The following is a 15,686-nucleotide window of genomic DNA, read 5'->3' as shown; positions in this document are numbered from 1 at the left end:
CTGCCTAACTTTTGGGTTTATATCCTAAAATGAACTCGTAACATGAATGGACGGCGTGGATAAAACATATACCTCATCGTGAGGCCCACAGAGCTTTTCCGGTATCGTTACTGGAGTATTCACTACCGAATCCGAGTCCCATGTACATTACTTTTAATCACAACCATTGGTAGTGGCACTAACCCCACGGTAGATAAAGAGGAAGTAGAACCCAAACATGCTACTACACCCAGCCATGGCCCACACCAAGCACTGCATCGGTGGATTCAGGAGCATTGAAACTCGGTGCCCGAACACAACGTTAACGGTTGTAGCTAAGACCCATATTGGAAGCTTGAGCCTCTCCTTGCTCGATGAAGTCTCCGGTAATCGACTGTACAGGCGCAAACACCAGAATAGAAGCATCAAGCAAACGTACACAGAGAAAACAAATACCAGTTTCCATGGATCTTCGCGCGCTTGGAAGGCCGTTTGTGCTGTGGTGAAGGTTAGCAAGCAGAGGCTGAGTGTTGGTAGGGATGGTAACCACTCGTTCGGGTCTGGAATCATCCTGATGGGATAAGACGATTTGTAAAAGGGCGGAATTGAAAAAAAAAATTTAAAAACCAACACGGCTGGAAGTTATCAGTACTGGGGAAACTGTGGCATTTCCTTGCGTTCCCGGCGGAAGCTTTGTAGTGGACACATGGGAATATGATAATAAGATACAGCAGTTGTAATATTAGTTACGATACATCCAATTTTTCAGACCAACTTCTCACACATGTGGTATTCTCAAACCCCTAGAAAACGGTGGACCAACTCACAATAATCACTTGATATAAAAATTACACAGATATCATCAGTTGGGCTTCATCATCAAAATAAACGGACAGCCATTGTTATGAGTTAGTGTACACGTGTGGCTCATATGCTGATTGGATAAGCCTTATTTTTATTAAACATTGTAATCATGCAGCGTTCCACCTAATCCATTGATTGGATTTCTTAAACATATGACACGTTCGCATTAACACATTGGCGGTACGATACATCTGTCCGCTGCATCCTGTCACTATCGCTTTGCGTTGGCTGTACGCCTCTGTCTTTATTCGTCCTTATCTGAAATTGTAAACTGAGCTGGATTAGAATCGGGATTAGCTGCGACTGCGGATCCATCCACGTGGGTGCGACCCATCTGATTGGGCTACTAGTGGAATCCACCGTATATAGGTCATCTGATTTTTGGATTGACCTTAAATTACTGTTCTTATTATTTACGAAATTTGTGCCATTGGACTTTTCATCTCCGCCATCCAATAAATGTAAAACGTTAAACTATTTAATCAGTTAGAGTAGTATTATTCTTTATTTATGATCCATATAAACTGTAACAAAACATTTGAACAATCTGATTTGGGTTATTTGTATGCTACATTTATAATCTTTTAGTGCCTGCGTATTAACAACCGCACTCTCCCAGAGTATTAAATCTTTATTAAAAGCAAGACGGCATGATTTTCGTTCGAAGGAAGTTTCCGCGAAGCTTCCCTTTCGGAAGCGGATTGCGTACTTAGTAACTCAGTACGCTTAGCGTACTGACTAAACTCTGTGAGGTTCACCATGACTTATATATTTTATCCCCTCCGTCCATCCATTTTATCAGATAATTTTAGTGCTTAAGCCTAAAAATGAAGCGTATCAAAATCTTAAATGGACCACACAATAGGAAAGAGTATGAATTGAACATCTACCGTTGAAAACTTCTTAAGGTCCACAAAAGTTTTGGATCAAGCTTATATTTGGGTTTTCCCTTCATCCACATCTGCATGATCTTAGGAATAGGTTGGATGACAAGTAAACATCATTGTGGGGCCCAGAAAAGTTTCAACGGTGAAAATCATTATTCTCATTGTTTCCGGTGGTATGATTCACTTGAGCTTTAAATATGATTAAATTTTTGGCTCCACCCCTCGAATGAGCTGAAAAAACGGATGGACAGCGTGGATAAACCACATACATTCACGGTGGGGCCAACTAATTTTACTCAGTACGATGAGAGTGTACTGAGTAACTCAGTACACAGTCCCATTTCTTCCTTTCGTATGACATGGAACCGGATTGGCTGGTGTGTACCACACACCACACCTGGCTTTTGTGTTGACGTCCCCAAGTTCTGGGGTACCGTCATGAGGTATGTGTTATATCCAAACCGTCCGTCCATTAGGCGAGTTATCAATAATACTTGAGCCAAAAAATAAAATATATTCAAAAATCAAGTGGACCACACTGCAAAAGGCAGTTTGGGATTGAATTTCTACCATTGAAAACCTTTTAGAGTCACGGAAGTTTTGGATTAATATAAATTTATTTTTTTTACTCTTCATCTAGGTCTGTGTGACCTTATGAACAGATTGGATGGAAAATAAACGTTATAATGGGCCCTACAAATATTTTAACAGTGAGAATCATTGTCACTATTTTTAGTGTGGTCTAGGGATACGATTCATTTTTTGACTTATGCTGAATGGTCAAAACCGCCCGGCCCATTTGATTTTCAAAAGTTAATTTCAAATTTTAAAGGGGAGCGTTGGACCGTCTAAGTAAGAGTGTAGCTTGTGAGGGTCCCACGGTGATGTTTATGTAAAATATGCATGTATTAGGTGTGTCATGTTGTGCTTCGCCGAAGGCTCAAACATCATCCCATCCACCATTCAGGTGGACCATATAATTGGAAAGTGTGCAAGCAAACATTTACCCTCCGGCTGCTTTCCTTGGTAGGGCTCACATTAAAATCATTGGTAGGATTGATAGTATTTTGCTTCAAGCATAAATATCTGTGCATGATCTAATTGTTAGAGTGGATTTCATTTGATCATTAAGGTGGGTGTTGCAAAAATCAAGGGTGGACATCTGTCCTAATTGTTTTCTTTGGTATGGCCCACGTGGAGCACATATTAGCCTTCTTCTTTTTTTGTCTGGGCACTTAACTTGAGATTACACATATAATAGTTATAATAGTTAGCGTTGATCTCACATGCAGATCAAGGTGGACCCAATAAAAAGTGAAAGCTGTGACCGGTGTTTTATTTTACCAGTCAAAGCAGGGAGTGGATTAGGTGCGGGCTCGATCTCACCCAAGATCTTTGCCATGGGTCCACATTGATATTTGTATTCTACACCCACAGTAAAAGTTTGTAGAAGAGTGAGTCCTCAAGATTGATTATTTATACAATATGGGACTTTCAAAAAGTTGATGATGAACGATTCAGATCTAGCGATCCACCTAACTACTACTGGAGCAGATAGATCTAATAAACCGTCTGATTCTATAGTATAGATAGCATCGGATTACGATTTATAGCTTAAATCGTTCAAAAGACGAGTTAGATGGACAAATATCAATTTCTCAATTTTCTTTTTTTACTCTTGATGTTGCTTAATGTGTTATTCACGAAAGAGTATCTTCTCATTTACGGGGAAGTATGAGAAGTTTGGATGAGACTAAAAATTATTGTCTTATCCTAATCTCCTCATCTAAATCTTCATTTAAAATTGAATTTATAATTTAACTTCAAAACAAAAGAAAAAAATAATTAACAAAAAGAGGTTAAACCATATGGGGCCCACCCACTAGTGATTGGCCACCGGTGGGCCCCACTGGCCTACGTCCAACACACAGTCCATACATTTTTTAGATCATTTTAGAGCATAAGCCCAAAAATGAAATATATCTAAAAGCAAAAAATTATAAACCGTACATAACGGTTGTAATTGAATGTCCCACCATTGAAAACTTCCTTTAAGACTTATTGTAGTGTTTTCATAATAGTAATTTGTCATCTCACAGACTAATACGGCCATAAAACTTGGATGCAAGGAAAAAAAAAACAAATATTAACTTGATCTAAAACTTTTATGGCCTAAAAGAATGTTTTAAAAGTCACTCACCACTGTTTCCTATAGTGAGATCCACCAAGGATTGGATTTGCTAAACTTTTGGGCTCATGCTCTAGAATGATCTAACGAAACAAATGAAGGGAGTAGATTTACAATAAATAGATCAATGTGGGGCCATGATAAGAGTCACATTGTCATGGGTGAGGTCAGGGCGCACCTAATCCACTCCCGCAACTACAGTATGAGCCCACTAATGGCTTGATAAGTGCTAAATATTATATATTTAATTCCTATTTTACAGTGTTTTCTCATAAAATTTCCTGATAAAGTGGACTAATTAGATATATTTTCAATGTACCTGAAAGAATGAAAGGTCTAAGATAAATTAAATCTAATCATGGAGAATTAGAGCCCAAAAGTGATGATGAACAAGTACGAAGGAAGTTTGAAGTAATCAGCGAAAGATTAAAAGAGATCAAGGTTGAACAAGTTCTGAAGAAACGAAGAAAAAAAGTCAATTTAGAGTTTAATCGACTCCGAATTTTTCGGTCAACCTAGACTTACTAGACAACCAAGTTGTGCTGAACACGACTTGTCTGGTCGACCCTAGACAACACCGGTCGACCGGGTTTTGCTAGACGATTTTCGGTCGACCATAAACATAATCCGATTAACCAGACATGCATGAAATATGTTTCACAGTTTTGTGCAAAGTTGAATAAGTTTGAAGATTTTTCAAGTCGGTTGGAGTAAAACCTATATAAGATCTCCTAAACACGTTTAGGGAGTCAATTAAGGTTGGAGAGAGAGAGAGAGAGAGAGAGAGAGAGAGAGAGAGAGAGAGAGGGCGGAGCTTTGTCAGCGCACTTCCTCCTTCGATTTCTTCTTCTATTTTTTGTTTGTTTTTATGTTTTCTAGTTTGAGTTTAGTTTTTCATTACACTATGGTAAGCTAATCTATTAGCTAAGGCTAAGACATGAAGCTTCTAGTTAATTTATAACGTTTTATTTTATTTCATTCAATACCATTGGTTTGAATGATGAGTCTTTAATTGAATGGTTTGAATTGTTATTAAACTATATAATCTTTTGATTTATTATGGTCCAGGCACACTTGATGTTTAGAATTCTCTGCAATAATTAATTAGATAGTTTTTGTAAAAGTGTTGATTTGTAAAATCCATTGATTTATTGTGAACTACGGGTATAATAGATGCTTGAAATTTCCTGTGATCAATTAATTTGTTCTTCATGAGAGAATCATTCAATTGAAGTTTATGTCTTATTGGTGAATTATATTTAAATTAACTGTTTTATCCTCCAATTAGAAGGAATCCTAATTCGATTGCAATTGAGTTATCGAATTTGAATAAGTGATCTAGCATTATAGATTGATTAGAAGTGAATCGCTAGATCTTTAGTTGTTATTTGATTATTGTTTTTAAAACTCTTTTCATTCATTGGAGCCAACTAACCTTAAATTCTTCAATTCTAGTTTAGTTTTAGAAGTGTTCTTCCCAATCCTTGTGGATCGACCTCAGTCTCATTGAGTATATAGTACTACGCAACCCTACACTTAGGGTTGTCTAATAAGTTTTTAGCACCATTATCGGGGACTGCGTTGAGAACACTTTATAATAGGTTTAACCTAGGGTTTTGTTTTCAAAATTTCTGTTTTTAGAATTATTAATTTTTTTTCTAAGTTCTAGTTACTAACTTTTCTATTTGTTTTGCAAGGTTTTGTTTGAGTCAATTGTCTCCCCTTCCAGTAACATCCTTCCCTTATTCTCTTTTATTTCTTTTCAGTTAGTTGATTGAGCACGGGATTTTATTTTTAGGGTTAGGTTTTTAATTCTAGAGTTTGTGTATTCATGCCCAAGTGGGTACGTGATCACACACTTAATTTTCTAAGTAAATGAGGATTAGTTGAAGGATTGTCCAATGACAAGTTTATGAGCAAGGATCCTGGTAAGGCTTGGGATTATTTCGATCTTCTAGCTAAGAATGCCCAATCTTGGCACACGTCTAACAAAACAGACAGAACCAAGCTTGTGCCCAAGGAGAAAGGTAGAATATACATCTTTAAGGAAGAGGACAATGTTAGTACAAAGATAGCGGGTCTTACTCAAAAAGTTGAAGCCATGGAATTAAGGAAAAGAGATGTGGCTAAATTCAACGAGGTTGTTGAGAGTGCTTGTGGTATATGCAAGACTAATGCATATGTGACCAATGATTGTTCTACAATTTCTATGTTCCAAGAGGTGTTGTAAGCTTAAGCTAATGCTATCAATGCTTATCAATACCCTTTTAGTGCCCCAAATTCAAACACGTATACTCTTGAGTAGTGGAACCATCCCAACTTCAGTTGGAGAAACAAACCTACTGCAAATTCTAGCAACAATCCTCAAGGGCCCTCTATTAATACACCTCATGTGCTCCCACCGAAGAAGATCCTATAAGATACATTGCAAGCATTCATGCATGGATATATGCAAATCAATCAGTCTACCATACAAACCTTGCAAGAGCTCAAAACTTCCGTTGATTACGGTCAAATTCCGGCAACCTTCGCACCGTATTCGGTGTTTGCGCACGATCCTAAGCCAGGTCCCGCGCACCGACGTCGGCTTGGTCCGAAAGTTATATCATAGCGACCGCGTCGTCGCCGCGGTTCCAACGCCGTGACTTGCGCACCGAACCGATACCCAGGCAAGAAGATGCCGATCAGCGTTTATTCCGAAGAAACACCGCGCGTTGCGGATTTCGAGGGAATCTCTACAATTAGTCCCATCAATCAACTATTAAAGCATCCCATACCTCAAGTACAACAACCCATCTCCACCTTTTACAAAAGTCTACCCTCTTTCCACCTCACCACTTCTCTTTTTCCCATTTTCAACATTAACCATACCTCCTTTTACAATTTTCAACCCAAACCATCCCCCATCACTCCATCACCCATCTCTTTCTCTCTCTCTCTCTCTCTCTCTCCCTTTACAACTATCTCTCTTATTCATTTTTTCAAAAATCCAAATCCAAGAGAGAGCACCATACGTATGAGTCCCCCATGGTGAGAAAACTTCATTTGTGAGGTCCACCTTTCCTACCCCTTCATCTCTCATCTCAACCATCCATTTCCCATCTTCCTCCATCAAAGAGTAGCACAAGGAGCTAAGGAAGCCAAGGGAGCAAGAAGATCAAGCGGTGGGTGTTTGGATAGGATAGTTTTTGATGTTTTTAAGATGGGCCAAGTGAGGCCAACCGATCAATGGTTTGGATCTCGCTTTGGACCCTAAGGTGTGGCCGATGGCCCACTTGGATCATCATGATCATTCCATGACGGGGCCATCCTCCATGGACCCCATCATGATGTTTATTTTCTTGTATGTTTAGGGTCATCTAGACCGTTTAATTTGGTGGAGAAGGGATCTCCACCGTTAGATTTAATTTTAATGGGCCACATAAAATAGGACCCACTTGATGTATGAGTTAGTGCAAGGGAGGGCCCATAGTGCCGGGGTCCCTCCATCACACGGTCTCACTCTCCATCTCTCTCCCTTTTATCTTATTTATTTTATTTATTTTATTTTTGTAATAATGAGATTATGTGGCCCACTTGAATGGACCCCACCATGAGGTAGCCATTTTATCCAAATCATTTAAAAGTGGGCCCACTTTCTATGTGTAAGTACCCTGCCATCCATTCCCTGGGGGCCCACCTAAGCAGGGCCCACCTCCTAAGTACATGAAAAGTCCAGCGTCCCTGGACGCTGGACGTTGCTGGAAGGGAACATAAATATCATTTTTTTTTTAAAACCTTGGAGTGGTCCACTCATGTAGGCCCCACCTTGATGTATGTATTAAATCCATGCCGTTCATTCCTTTCCCAAGATGATTTTAGGCGTTGAGCCAGAAGATGAGACCCATCAGACCTTCAGGCGGGCCATACCATAGCAAATGGTGGTTTTCACCATTGAAAACTTCCTTGATTGGTTATACATTGAAATATGTCCAATATTGGACTTGTTTTGCTCGTGGTGAGCCATGGAAGAACATTAGACGGCGTAGATTCACTGGATGCGGACCCCACCTATAAAATCCTTGGATTTTCAAAAAATCAAAAAAAATAATAAGGAGCGACACAGTTCCAGGCGGACGGACGCGTGTACAGCCACCCACGGCTGTAGCCGTGGGCCCCACCTTGATGTTTGCATGTCATCCAACCCGTTCATGAGGCGGGCCCCTCCCTGAAGAGGGCCCACTCAAAATATCAGCTTAATCCGAAACTTAGGTGGCCCACACGAAAGGAGACAGTGAGGTTGAGCGTCTGACATTGAAACCACTGCTCTGGGCCACAGAAGTTTTGGATCCGGCCGAAATTTGTTCTCCCAATTCTTTTGGGCCCGCGGGTCAATATCAATGGATTGGATGGAATGTAAACGTTATGGTGGGCCCCACATGGAGCCCATAGTAATGTAAGTGTTTTATCTCCACCGTCCGCCTGGACGGTGGAGCCCACTGTATGTGTGTGCGCGTGTGTGTGTGGGTGCGTGTGTGTGCGCGTGTGTGTACATGTGTGTGCTGGTGTGTGTATATATATTTATATATAATATTATATTACATATAATATATGTTATACGTATATATATAATGTTATATTATATATAATATTATATGTTATATATATATATGTGTGTGTGTATATATATTATATTATATATAATTTATTGATGGTGGGAGGCCCACCTCAGTACTTGTGACCCATGGTTGAGGCCCACTTTGATGTATATATAAGGCCCATGGGTCGAGGCCCATTTAATGTATTAGAGGCCCATGGGTCGAGGCCCATTTAATGTATTAGGGGCCCATGGGTCGAGGCCCATTAAGATGTAATGGGGCCAATGAGTTGAGGCCCATTTGATGTGCACATGGGGCCCAATTGGCGAGGCCCATTTGATACATATAAGGCCCAGGTGAGTAGGCCCATTTGATGTACATATGGAGCCCAACTGTCGAGGCCCATTTGACACGTGTAAGGCCCATAAGCTTAGGCCTATTTGATATGTTCTAAAGTCCCCGGGTTATAGCCCATTGCAATGTACATAAGGCCCATTGGTGCGGCCCACTTAATGAATATAAGGCCCATATGACTTGGCTAATTTGATGTATTTAAGGGCCCAATGGATGTACCTAAGGTCCATTGCAATGTGTGATCCCAAAATAACTTATGAAATGATATTTGTGGCAGTCGTGCCTTGGGAGCAATGTTGGTTTGACGTCCACATTGTAAGTGTAGTGTGGTTAAATGTCCGCATTATGACTTTCCCTTGGGCCCACTGTTAGGCCCATAGGTGTAATGTGTAGGCCGTCTAGGCCCATCTTCATTATAAACATCATCCACCCCATATAACATATTTAATTCATGATTCATGATCATATGCATCATACGTATGCTTGATATGAGAAATGATGTGCCTTCGGGGATTGTTTAGGGGCTCCCGTACACGGGGTGTTGCCCTACATGAGCGCACGATATGCGCGAGATTGATGTGAGTGAATAGTGTGATTCATGCATTCGCATTGTGTGGTATAGTTCTTGTACGCCCTAGCGACATCGGGCGTAGCCTCCATGACGTATCGTGGTTGGCGGGGATTGGATACCAAAATCTTCTACATGGGGTGCTATAGATATCCCTGGGTGAAAGTCCCTAAACCCTTATGGTACCGGGAGGTTGCTCCAACGTCTAGACCGAGTGGATGCATGGCGCTGAGTGCCGATTACCAGACGGTTGCGCTTTCCACCGTGTCGTGGTCGGTTGGAAGGGGGTGCGGCCTTACCCGCCCGAGAGTAGGGGGCAATGCTGGGCTGAGTCTGACCAGCTCGAGGAATGGGTCCGCTATTGACGAGCCGAGCCCGATATTGGCGGGCGGATAGTGAGGTCTTTTCCATTCACCTTATTGCGCGCGATGGGGCGGCAATCTGGCTTGGAGTGTACTAGACCCCGGTGATATTCCAGATTTGAGCCGTATTGACATGTGGACTTAGATGAGGATTTGTATGCTTGACTTGCATTTTGCATTGCATGGCCTTGGTATGGCCGACATCATTCTTTGCACCGCATGGCCTTGGTACGGCTAATGGGATTCTTAGCATTCATCAGCATGTTCCGCATTACTCTGATACTGCATGACTACATTATCACCTTGAGCATACACTTTCACCACCCTCTAAGCTTTCTATAAGCTTATGCACGACCGTTGCGTACAGGTGACGTTGGATCGCAGCAGCGCTGAGGCTTGGACGCGTGACTGATCTTCTTTTGGAGTTTTGGTCTATATTCATTGTATTTCCCTTATGCTCATTGTACTTGTAAAGTTTTTGATTATAGTGAAAATGTGATGGAGTTTTTGGTTGTTGTTTGTGGGTTATGCCTTTGGTTATGCTTATTACGAATCAAACTAATGTTAAAAATCCTCCTCGTAGCATCCCAGGATCGGAACCTGGCGAATGGGCGCTGGGAGCCGAGAATGGGGTTCTACGGAGGCTGTCGGCGCCGGATTCGGCGATCGGGAATTTTGTGAGCCCGGTCTCCGAGTTTGGGGCGTGACAATAAACACCATATATCAAGAGCTCAAAACTTCCGTTGAAAGAATTGAATCTCGCCTTAATATTAGGGAGAAAGGGATTTTTCCTACCTAGCCGCAATCGAACCCTAAAGGCTAATACATGGTAGCTAATTCAAATTCTTACAACTCACATGTCGAGCATGTTAATTCTATCACCACCCTTAGAATTGGAAAAGTGATCAATAAAGAAATTTCGAAGAAGGTTGAAAAACCTAAGGAATCTGATAAATTTAGTTGATTGACAATTAAATCCCATGTGGAAACAGTAGTTAAATGATGATAAATACATTGTGGATGACCTTGGATTTATTGGAAATCTTAGAAATGTCTGAATTAACTTCATACCTTGGGAAATAACAAGTGGAAAAACTGAAAAATCCAGTCTAATAGCCTACAAGCTTACTTGGGCCCAAGTTTCCTAAGACCAGTTAGATTAGGTAAAGTTTTCATGAGAGCTAAGCTTCAGCAAGTGTTTAACATATGCATGCACAGAAGTATGCAAGTGCTTAGGAAACAATTGACACTACCAATATGAAGGGGGGGAAAAACTAATAACTAAATACATGTTCTTTAATTTTTTGAGAGATAAGAGATGTTTTCTAATGCTTGATTTAGTTAACTAATTTACTTATTTTCCATTAGAATGTTTTTGGGATAACAAAAAGATCAAAGCGAGGAGGAATTCACTTAAAAATAAACACCTTCATTGAAACATCAACACTAGAATTTACCTCTACCGACACAATTGTAAAGGCAAGCGCCCAAATTTCATGCATTATGAAGCAACAACTTACAAATGCATGGAAATAAACATAACAAAGAAATAAAATTCAGCCAGTCTCCTTCCCCATGCTATATTAAAATTTCAAAGGTTTAAATGATTCATCCCTAAGCGCCTTAGCTTCAGCTTCACAAGCATCTCCCTAGACACATGGAGACAAAAAACAAGAAGTGCATATGAGTAACATATCATCTCAGGTCCCCACCTATACCACAATTGCTCATGGTGCAAATGGCTAAGGGTGCTACTTCTAATAACAAACCAATAATCAATAACTGCTCAAACTTACCAATTAACGCATAATGTATGCCACACAATGCAAGATTTTCACTATGTTTCTTGATGTACAAACACATTTGGAAAATAGTAAATACAAAGTACAATAATGTAAGAGCACATGGCAGGCATTAAGGACTTACGCTGAAACGAATGCAAAGGAAAAGTCATAAATCTAGTTACATCTTTCAACAAACAGAGTTATTTACAAATTGAACATACTTAAAGGAGAGAAAATGAATTTTTAGAACTAAATTGACAAATGACAAGATTTGATATGCTATATGAAGTTACAGATACTATTACAAAGATGAATGCTCCAGAAATTGAAATTAGATAATTAGCTATGAATGTTGTTTTTGTTGGGGTTTGTGTTGCCGAATCACACAGATATGAATCTAGGATAGCAATCCAATGACACCAAGCAAACACAAGAGAACACAAAGATTTAAATTGGAAAACCCTTTCAGGAAAAAATCACAGCCCAAAGCGACAGAATTCCAATATGAAAGCATAAATAACAAAGAGAAAGGACTTACCCGATTCGAACAACCTCAAATCTCACCTTTGCTACACCCTTTGATAACCCTAGAACCCCTTCTAGAAACCCTTAGAATACCTTTAGAAAGCCTTAACATCCCTTGGAATGGCCATAGGGACTTCTATTTATAGTTTAGGAAACCTCACTCACGCACCTCCTTGAAACTGCCTCAAATTTACGCAGTTCGCGCAGAATCCGCGCACCATCTACATAACCTTCGACTGGTCGAAGGACCCCTTCGACTAGTCGAAGACCTCGAAAATTTCAGAAACTTTGTTGCTGGACTTCGAGTCGAACTAGCTTCGACTAGTTGAAGGACCCCTTCGACTAGTCGAAGACCTCGAAAATTTCAGAAATTTTGTTGTTGGACTTTGAGTCGAACTAGCTTCGACCAGTCGAAGAAGCCTTCGACTAGTTGAGCCAGTCCCTCGACTGGTCGAGCATCTTGGTGAACCAAGATTTAAGACATCTGTTTTACAACAACCTTAACCATGTCTTTAATATTTAACCGTGTAGCTTCTTGACCTCTTCTCTTATCTCTGCATCACATTGTAGCTTCAATTAATGCTTCTCGTGCACACTATGTCCTTCTTTTACACCATCGAAAAGCCCAAAGAAGTTACGAATAACTTGAATTTCTCTTAAGGAACGACCTTGGTGAGCATGTCTGCGGATTTAAAAACCACATGCCCAACCACCTTTACTCATGTCTTCCCAAAAGTAAGACGTAGTCTTCTGTACTATCTCACCGCAACCCAATATTGTTTATCGAGGTATTTGCTCACAACACCGATAACCTGTCAAATAACCAGTCTAATATAGACCATGGCACGCACTGCCAGCCGCATTCGAATAAGGCTCATGAGACATATCCTGCTTTTCCTCATCTGTTTTGGGACGTGTCCTGAGGAAAACTTGAAGAGAGCCACGTAGGGAACGCTCTCCAACTTTTCCTGGTCCATCATATACTTGATCAATAGCTACCTAAGATATTCTGCCTGAGATAACCAAAGCCTACTCTTCTTCCAATCTCTGTCAATGCCGAGAACCATCTTTGCAGCTGCCTGATCCTTCAGCTTGAATGTCCCACATAACCGAGTCTTTAGTACGTTGATTTCAGACAAGTCATAATTGGTGGTCTACAGTTCATCAACATATAATACCTGACTCACCATGAAGGAATCAAACCATTGCCTAGGCGACAGGTTATACCATGACCTCCTACAAACTCTTTTTCTCAGCCCCTTTAACTTCGAACCACTCTGGTTGCTTCATGTAGATCTGCTCTTCCAATTTTCCTTATAGAAGCTCAGACTCCATATCCATCCTTTCCAGCTCAAGATCGCATTGGCCAACCAGCACCAATACGATTCTTATAGACACTTGTTATACTGTCGGCGTGAATATCTCTAAGAAGCTAATCCCTTCTCTCTGAGCATAACCCTTCGCTACCAACCTTGCCACCTGCATCCAACCGCTTCCCGGCCCATTGGAAGCTCCACGAGCTCTCATGTGTCTATCTGGTACAACGAGTTCATCACATCGCCCATAGTCACCATCCAATTCTCAGCACAAGGCTCATCTAGAGCCATCTGAATAATAGACGGATCCCCCTCACCTGTAACGAGAGCATATGCGATATTAGAGTCGTCCATGTACCTCACCAATATCCTGTGATTATATTGTATGATTCTTTTCACAGGTGACTGATCCACCTGCTTTGTATCTCTATCCGCGCGTCTCAGCCTTCATGGCTTGCTCACTTATGTGGTCATGCCCAACATGCCACACACGTGCAGAGATGGAATCCGCTACAGCCACTGCAGCTTCACCTTTTAAAGTGCTCCTGATCAACCAGTATATGTTACCAAGTCATTGTGCTTTCATGATTACCCATGCCCCCTTAGTACTTTAAGAGTACCATCAACACCTGTGAACTTGTAGCCCATTGCCTCAAGTACACCAAGAGAAATCAGATTCTTCTTCAAATCAAGAACGTGCCTGACATCAGTCAAGGCACGCTCCACCCCATCAAACATTTTGATGCGTACCGTACTAATAGCCACAACATTACAGGCAATGCCATTGTCCATAAACACTTATCCACCATCACACTCCCTGTATATGGCGAAACAACTTCGATGAGGATTCATGTGAAAAGATGCCCCTATGTCTAGAATTCACTCGTCCTTACGATCATTATAAAAGTGTCTGATCGTAGACACAGACAAAACATCACCATCACATCCACTCAATCCATCTGATGTGGCAGCGTTGGCCTCTCAGTATGAAGCCTCAAAATCTTCTCTCTTAGATTTAGGATTTGTACAATCCTTCTTCATGTGTCCTTCCATCACATAATTCCAATACTTTAACTTTCCTTTGCCCCTACCCTTAGATTTAGATCTTGACCTCGAAGACTCCGCATCTTGCTCATAATTCCTACCCCTCGTAAATATATATTGCATTAGAAGATATCCCCATGTCGTCGTTAAGTTTTCTCATGGCCTTCCCTTGAAGGGCTGAGATAACGGTGTCGATAATTAGGGTTTTATTCGTAGTGTACATTGTGTCCTTGAATGACTCATACGATGCCGGAAGAGAATTTAGCAACATACATGTTTGTTCCTCATCGTTCGAGATAAACGGATCGATGATAAAACCTTCTTATTAAGAGTATTCCAATCATGATCAATCATAGTAGACTTTCGCTCTTCAAATCTTCTCCTTGCTTAATTAAGGAACTGACCATCTTGATCTTCCATAACTCAAAGTTATTTTTTCCTGAGTACTTCTCAATATCATACCTAGTGCTTACCACTATTGCTTATCCCTCAGATTCAGATTTGTGCCCCAACGATTGCTCTGATACCACTTGTTGGGGTTTATGCTGCGGAATCACACAGATATGGATCTAGGATAGCAATCCAATGACACTAAGAAAACACAAGCGAACACAAAGATTTAACGTGGAAAACACTTTTGGGAAAAGACTACAACACAAAGCGACAAAATTTCACTATGAAAGCATAAATTACAAAGAGAAATGATTTAGCTGATTCGAACGACTTTAAATCTCACCCTTGCTACACCCTTTGATAACCCTAGAACCCCTTTTAGAAACCCTTAGAATATCTTTAAAAAGCCTTAACATCCCTTAGAATGGTCTTAGGGACTCCTATTTATAATTTAGGAAACCTCACTTATGCACATCCCTGAAACTACCTCAAATTTACGCAATCCGTACAGAATCCGCACACCATCTGCATAACCTTTGACTGGTCAAGTTTGGCCCTCGACTAGTCGAAGACCTTGGAAATTTTAGAAACTTTGTTGCTAGACTTCGAATCGAACTAGCTTCGACCAGTTGATGGGACCTTTAACCAGTCAAGCTAGTCCCTCAACTGGTCGAGCACCTCGGTGAACCAAGATTTAAGACATCCTTTTACAACAATTTTACAATATGCAATTTTTGTCCAAACTATCTGAATGAAAATCAACAGTAGTTTTGAAACTGAAATTGAGAAATCAGATATAGCATTTTCTTATAGATAATTAGCTGGGAAGATGATGGGCCGACTCA

This window comes from Magnolia sinica, chromosome 18 (genome assembly GCF_029962835.1).
Source record: "Magnolia sinica isolate HGM2019 chromosome 18, MsV1, whole genome shotgun sequence".
Lineage (NCBI taxonomy): Eukaryota > Viridiplantae > Streptophyta > Magnoliopsida > Magnoliales > Magnoliaceae > Magnolia > Magnolia sinica.
The sequence above is the reverse complement of the archived record's forward strand: the minus strand, read 5'-3'. Positions refer to the sequence as shown.